Below are 7,881 nucleotides of genomic sequence, written 5' to 3'. Positions count from 1 at the left end.
AATTTGTTACAGCAGCAGTAGGAAACTAATACAATGGTATAATAAAAAAAAAAAGTCCTGAGCTAGGGATCTGTCACAATCTAGTCCCCACCACATGTTTATTAATTGTGTAATATCAGGAAAATCACTCTACCTCAGCTTCCTTTCCTGTAAAGTAAAATTATACCTGCCTTACAGTGTCGTTATGAAGACAGATAAAATTATTCATGTGAGCACTGTGCAGTGTTTTGTGTTATACAAATGTTAGGTGTAAAACTTTGACTTCATGTTTTCTAAACAAGGGCGAGGACTGGAATGAAGACGTCCATCCTTGAATGTTACATCATAACCACCCTCAGTAACTGACGTGTTATTTTAGCAGTGGTAGAAGTGGCCACCTGGCACCCTGGTCACAAACCTCCCTCCGTTAACCCAGTTGAACATGGCTAATGGACTGCAACATTCTTTGCCCAAAAGCCAAGACACGGCCTTAGAATCCTTCTTAACCCACCTTTAGGAAGTTGCTGTCAATCACCTAGAGCTGCCGTGAAGGAAGAAACTTATTAAAATCCCTGACCTAGTGGTTTAGAAAGTTTTGTCCCTTGGCCAGCATCACGGGCATCCCCTGTGCGCTTGTTAGTAATGCAGACCCTCAGGCCCACTCTGGGCATACGGAATCGGAATCTACATTTTAACAAGATCCCCAGGAGATTCCCATGGGAGAGAGGATACATTTTGCAGCGTTTTGAATCCCAGCTGTGCAGGTCACTACTGTGTGACCTCAAGCGAAGTGTCTGAATCATCAAAGCCTCCGTTTTCTCATCAATAAGGTGGAGAATAACACCCACCTCACTGGGTCACTATGAGAATTACAGAGGCTGCATATAAGGCATTTCGCACAGTGCCTGCCAGCAAATCCTGAGTGAATAGGATTCCTTTTCATTGAATCATCATAGCCTCCGTTTTCTCATCAATAAGGTGGAGAATAACACCCACCTCACTGGGTCACTATGAGAATTACAGAGGCTGCATATAAGGCATTTCGCACAGTGCCTGCCAGCAAATCCTGAGTGAATAGGATTCCTTTTCATTGAATCATTTGCACCATCTACAGCCGCTAGCCATACTACACATCCATTCAGTGTTGCTGGAGCCGCTTTGAGTGGACACTTTCCAAAGCCATCCACGCCCAGGAGAGCGCAGTGGGGCGAGGGGGACAGGAACCCTAGCAACAATGCCATCTCCAAACACGCAGGTACCGTACATGTTGCAACACACAGGAAACGCTGGGTGGTCTCCCTGCTTTCAGAGCTCCCCGGCGCGTGGCTTTATGAGAAACCGTCTGCTGGCGTCTAGACACAGCATGGAGTCTGGGGACCTGCGGGAGGGAGCAAGAGCCGGAATCCCTGCTGAGTCGCTCTCGGCCCCAGCCCTCTACCGTAATCCTTCTCTTAACTTTCCATCTGCTGCCGGTCTGCCTGCAGGGGCTCCGCAGCCCGCCAGCCCGCGCCCGGCTGCCCCCCGGCCCGCCGTAGCAGCCGCCGCAAGCCCCTCCCCAGGGACGAGCGGGCTGGGCGGGGCCGCGGCGGGGGCGGAGCTCGGCGGCCTGCTGGTGCCGGAGCCGCTGCCCGAGCTGCCGCCGGTGGTGCCGCCGCCGCCGCCGCCCCCCCCCCCCCCACCCCTTCCCCGGAGGCTCGGGCGGGGCAGCACCGCCGGCGAGGACAGATGGCCGCAGCCCGGGCCTAACGGGTGAGCAGTCGGGCACGTGAACGCCCACCTCCAGCTTGGCTCAGTGCCCCGCGGTGCCCCCCGGCGTCTCCGCCCGGCCCCTGCGCGCCGCCTCTGCGCTTTGCGTAGTAATTGCAGTTCCTGCTAGCGCCCCGCTCGCTCCCGCAACGCGTGTGAAGAGGACCGCCGCTGCCGAGCCCGCCCGAGGCATCGGCGTGGCGCCGGGAGCCGCTGCTCGGGATATGCGACGGGAGGCCGCCGGCACAGCGCAGGCAGCGGCCCCGCCGCGCCGGGAGAGCCGGGCGACAGCAGGTAGGCGACCGGCGGCCGCGGGAGGAGCCGGCCCCCCGAGCCACCTCTGCCCGGCGTCCAGCCCTAGGGGACCGGAGCTTTGCGGGGTGCTCAGTACTGGTGGGGAGTGGATTCGGTCCCACATTTTGCCAGGTGGTCCTTTTTGCCTGTTGCTCTCGTCCCCGTCCCAGCCTGAGCTCCAGGAGGGGCCGTCTTTCTCGCGGGTGATGAATTTCTCGGCAAGGTCATTGCTCCCTTAGGCTCTGGCTTTGAAGGTAAAAGAGAGAAGACGCCTGCTGTTCTTGTGCTTGGGAGAAGTATTTATAATCAATCAGGTCTGCACACTGAATATCCAGATAGGAGTGTGTGTGTGTGTGTGTGTGTGTGCGCGTGTGCGCGCGTGTTTGGCAATACTACACAGGCATTTTTCTCATTTTCCTACGCTTATTTCCTTTAAGGGAAACATACTATCGTTATATATAATATACATGCGTTTGTGTGCGTGTGTATCCACACATTTACACATATACAGTTTTTCTTGAGATAGGCGGAGAGAGAAGGGCGGGCAGAGGTTGATAAAGGGAAATCATTGCAGAGACCTGTTTAGTATCTAGAGGTGAACTTTGGAACCACACTGAATAAGGGTAGAGACTAGAGTCTATAAACAGTTCTTCGGAGACGGATTTTAGAAAAGAAATCACTGAAGAACACTGTCAGCCAATACACAGACAGATCCTTATGCCAACCAGGCAGATCTACAAGATACAGGCAAAATTTCAGACGCAACAATGGACAGTGAAGAGGGGGGCGGAGAGGAATTTAAACACTGGAAAGTGCATTTTGGGTGGTGGGAAGGCAGCAAAGCCCCAAAAGGGTGCAAGGGCTTTTCGGAGGGGCATTGGGAGAAATCTCGGCTTGGGGTGTAGGTAGTTCAAGGTTAAGAGGATGTGAAGGTCCAGAAAGCAGCACAGGTGGTGGGAAAAAGGCAGTGGTTTGGAGGAGGAGGGGAGAAACGAAGCTCTGAAAGTCACCAAGAAGCAACCACCTTTTATTAAGGTATCCTCTTCTTCCTGTTAAGGCAAATACCTTGGATATGCTCCATGTCAATATTTTTCCTAACACATTTGTTAAAGATCCATTGGACCACGTTTTCATTTTGTTTTTTGCAAAGAATCTGGGTCATGGTGGGACTGGGAGGAACTGAAGTGTTTACAGCACCAGCAAGATTTGGAGAGAGAGTTGATTAAGGCTTTAGCTTCATGAAATATTTACACATCTCCTGCGTGGGCTTTTGTTTGCTCTTGCTGGTACAGCTGCATATTTTACTTTGATAATGCTTTGAGTGTACGTCTCCCGAATCTGCTTATTTTCCAGTTATAAACTATTCTTTCTCTTCCATTGTGTTCACCATTGGCCTGCCCTGAGTAGCAACTGTGGGAACAAAGATACATGAGTCACAGCTTAAAGAAGAAAATCTTCTCTGTTGTTATCTGGGAATGGCAGGAATTTATATTAGAGAATATTCTTTTGAAATAGGATCACGAAGAACATTTTTCAAGCTTTTTGGTGCGTTTAGTGGAGGGGAGAGGTTGTTGATTCATAAACAGAAAAAAAAAAGTAGTAATTGCCATGGCAAGCCTAGATGTTATATCATCGGAATTTATTTTGAAAACAGTGCAGAGGAACTCATGGAGATCCTTGTAAAGTGTGTTTTGGTGCGGTGAGGCTTCGCGCAATCACTCATTAGACTTTTATGAAACTGATGAGGGCAAAATTGCCAGTGTATATAGCTTCATATTGGAAACAGAGGACTGAGGCATGATGTGAATCAGAAGCGCCTCAATTGGAGGGCAGGGTGGGTTCCAACAAGCAGTTTTAAAATCTGGGTGTTTTTTAAAAATTGCCTTAAAACAAATACACTTGCCCAATACACTTAATTATTTGTCCTTTCAACCTATCCTTGGTTGTACCCTAAATGAACTTGAAAGAATGTATTAGACACAGCTATCCTTCACTGTATGAATTTCCAGTCACAAAATCTGCAGCTTTCAAAGAAGCACTAAAATATTGATCATAGAATCACAAAATCATGAAAGGTTGGCCTCGGAGGGTCAGGACACACAATTCCAGTCCCAGATCACACTCGAACTTTTTCAGTGGCATCTCTTTATGCACTCTCTTATTGATTCCTTTATGCCTTCTACATATTTTTATCCTGAACTCGACGTGGTCCTAGATTGTGGAATAGAAGAGTCTCGGCCTGCAAGACTTGGGAGGGAGGGAGGGAGGAACAGCTACTTGAGTGCTCTGACGGGGAGAGTACAGGGTGCTATGGCAGCCAGGGTGTGGAGGGGGAGAGGAACAGTCCCAGGGACCTGAAGGATGAGGGGCTAGCCTGGCGAAGACGAGAGAGAAGGGCACTCCTGGTATAGGGACCAAAATATACAGAGGCCCAGGAAGAACAGGTAGCTCTAGGTGGTTGAAAAACTGTGAGGATAGAAAGATGGAAAGATGGGGATGGAGAAGGACGTGGATACATCCTCAAACTGAAATCCAGAAGAGCTGCTAACTCATCTGGCCAGGAGACCATTTGATCCAGACACGTTAGGTAAATACATTCATGTTGAGGCTCTGTGTTGTTCATATTACCCAAGTTTATCTCTTTCAACTGTACAGAAACCATATTTACCTTAATTTACAATAGCCTGATTAAAAGGGAGATATGTCCTTGAGGAAGTCAGAATTCTCTGTGCCTCAATTTCTTCATCCAGGAAATGTCTACCACCTACTGTGCATATTGCGAAAATAAAAGAGAATGAGGGAATGGAGATTTGAGTTTTATAGAAATGCAGGGAATCTTTATGACAGCATTGCTCAGGGCAAAAGAATGGAAAATACTTGTATATTCCAAGCATTTAATTGTCCCAGATGACTCCAAAAGGAAAAAAAAAAAAAAAAAAAGGAACTCAGGAAAAGCCCAAAGGCCACAGATAATTATACAATTATTTAAAGTGAAGGAAATTACATACAGCAATCCCAGAGTAATCAATAAGTGCCCTACTAGAACTGGTCACAACCGGTTGTGAAGTCAATTTACTGGGTCTGATAGCACTTTTATTTTTGAAAAACAAAATAGAGTAAAACAGAATAGGCGGGTAAATAAGTATTGTTCTTGGAACTTTTAAATAGATATCTATATGTATATACACATCAGACTATGATAAAACGTATATCTTATTATGCATCGTTTCAGAAGGTCCAAAAGCTACTGCTTTAAGTGATACAAAGAAGAGATGCTTCCAGTTTGCAAGAACCCGAGAGTCAACTAGAGATCTACTACACAAGCATTTATGCCATATTCTGAATAACAAACTGGTCTTGAGAAAGGCAAGGCATCATAATTTACCAGTAAATTCATGGCAGTAAAGTCAGAAGAGAGGGAGATCCTTGGGGACTGAATTCGTCTAGAAAAAGTTCAGAATGGAGGTGGAACTTGAGGTAGTTTATGAAAGATGGATGAATCTGGGTGGGCAGTGAGCAAGGGGTGGTGATATAGGAGGAGGAAGTAAAGAAGGAGGTGGGGTAATGTGAGGTTTATTTAAGAGTCACTTAGAAAAGAAAAAAATGAATATTGAGTTGGGAGGGAGAGAATTACAGCAGAATTTCTGTTTAGACTAAAATATGACTCAAAAATCACTTATTTCTATAATTTATTTATTTATTTTCTATCTAAGATTTCTTTTCCTAATCCTGGTACTTTAGGAAAATCTAGACAGAAGGGCCATCATGTCAGTCATTAATCTCTTATTTCCTGCCATCTTTTTCTTTCTTTTGCAATCATTTAATGGCTAAGGCTTGTTTCAAATGAATTTAATGGTTGAATTATTGAAGTTATGTGACACACCACATTGTAGCATGATTATTTCATTTCTCAGAACACAAGTATAGTCATTGGCACAGAGGGTCAAGGGTGATCAAGTGATTGTCATAAATAGAGCAGACCCTTCTATCGTTTTCAGCAAGTCTTCTTTCTTGAGTGCCTTGTAGGTGTAACGCCCCGTGCTAGGCACTGGCAGCTCTGTGAAGATGAATCAGACCACTTGGCACTCAGAATCCCAAAAGGAAGGGCAGAAACTGCCAGATTTTCTCTTTCAGTTGCTCTCTGACTTGTCCATCATTTTAGCTAAATATGTAAATATGTTTACAGGCATTTTGAGAAATTAACATCAGAATGTTTTGCTATAGCTAAATAGTTATTTTGAGGCGGTAAAATCAGAAAAAAGTCATTACTTGTGTTTCTGAAAACTTTTGGTGGGCTACTCTCAGCTCTTGCTGTCTTTCCTAAGCAATAAAACAATCTCATGATATTGATATCCTCTTGAATAAAGCTGTACCTTTAACCAGGAGAACCACTGCCAGTTAAAATAGAGACTCATGCGCTTCGATTGATTGATTTGAAAGGCAGTCAAATATGGAAATTCACTTTTTTATAAAGATGCCCTGGACTCCTCTTTCATCTTTCTCCACATCAGAATGTTTAGACTAGTGATAATCTAACTTTTTTGCATGAGTCAAGTCTGGAATAATAAAAACATTTAGAGGCTACATTTGAATTGAAAAGGCATTTGTTGAATTTCATGGGGGAAGATGTATATACATATATATACATACTCTTGCAATTCAGATTACTGTCTTGAATGCCGGTGAGAAAAATTTTCACAGCTTTTTATCTGGGCATGTTAGAGTTGGCAGTACAGTAGCAACTTTCTAATTTTTCATGTCTGTAATTAGACTGTCAGCTTTACTTTGAAGCTAGCAGCGTAACTGAGGGCCCGAATTATTATCTTCAGTCAGTAGTAACTGACCCTTAGCTGGAGGGTTAAATGCTATGACCTATGGAATCCGAATCCAAGTCTGTAGGTAGGGCTTAGAAATCTGTATTCTGTAATAGTCCCCAAAGGATGTCCATAGCCAGACTTGGACACCCCTGTTTAGTCCTGCCTTTATATACAAGGAAGTAGACAGATTACAGGTGAGTCCCAGACAAGTTAATAAATTGTCCTAAATCACTCTTAGAACTGGGGCAAAACAATCTAGACCTCCGCTTTCTAATTCTCCACTGATTCTCCACTAAGGGGAGGAGGAACAGGACCTGAAGTGAGGGTCTGAGGGCTCCTCAGTGGTAGGGGGAGGGAAATCAAATTACTCCTGCAGCCCTTCCTCCCAAATTGCGAGTCAATGCAGTGATCTCTGTCTCAAGGGTCTGATGGGGCAGAAAAATTGCGGGGATCAGCTGTGTGATCTGAGGCCAGGTGCTTTCTTGGCCTTACACACCAGATTCAATTTTAAAATGTTAATTCTTGGGTCCTAAACCCAGTGGGTACCCAAGCCATCCCTAGGAAGACTGCTTTAGTCAGTAGTCACAGCCTGTGATACTGGCAGAAGCAAGCAATCCCTGAAAAAAACTCAAGGCCAGAGAGTAAAAATCCACAAAGTCACAAGCGCCTCTAGGGACCTCAGGACTGTTGCTAATTCAGTAACAGACAGCTGGGCAGAGAGCTCCAGAGCTCCTTAAAAAATCTAATTGGACCTACTAATTTTCTGGAGGCAAAGGAAGTTGCAGAGAATCCTTTTTTTTTAAAGCCTGAATTGCAAATGGTCCAACAAAGTGAGAGATCTAGTTTAGGGGGAATACTCAAGATGTTTTACGTGGACAGATTCTTGATTGTTTTTTCACGATATTGACTTCTAAATAGACTCAAATTAAACTAACCATATTGTGTCTATGGGAGACTTTCTTTATAACGTAAAACTTTGGGTAAATGAAATGCTTGAGGGAGTTAAATGTTTGTGTTCAGTATATTTTCTGAGGAATCAGAGAAC

The 7,881-nt window shown here is 45.1% G+C and overlaps 1 protein-coding gene across 2 annotated transcripts in view; it reads left to right on the top strand.

The window, feature by feature from the left end:
- The first annotated feature begins 1,154 nt into the window (after positions 1-1,154).
- GPRIN3 (GPRIN family member 3) overlaps positions 1,155-7,881 on the top strand; it is a 68,055-nt gene continuing 61,328 nt past the window's right edge. Inside the window, exon 1 of one of the 2 annotated variants that reach the window (XM_068542453.1) lies at positions 1,155-1,234. The gene's annotated coding sequence lies outside the window, so the exon portion shown is untranslated. Of the gene's footprint in view, positions 1,235-1,637; positions 2,020-7,881 lie in introns of those variants that run through there. The other variant, XM_068542452.1, reaches the window with a different exon arrangement.

This window comes from Eschrichtius robustus, chromosome 4, assembly GCF_028021215.1.
Source record: "Eschrichtius robustus isolate mEscRob2 chromosome 4, mEscRob2.pri, whole genome shotgun sequence".
NCBI classification, from domain to species: Eukaryota; Metazoa; Chordata; class Mammalia; order Artiodactyla; family Eschrichtiidae; genus Eschrichtius; species Eschrichtius robustus.
Note: the sequence above shows the minus strand (reverse complement) of the source record. Positions and strands in the feature narration are given on the sequence as shown.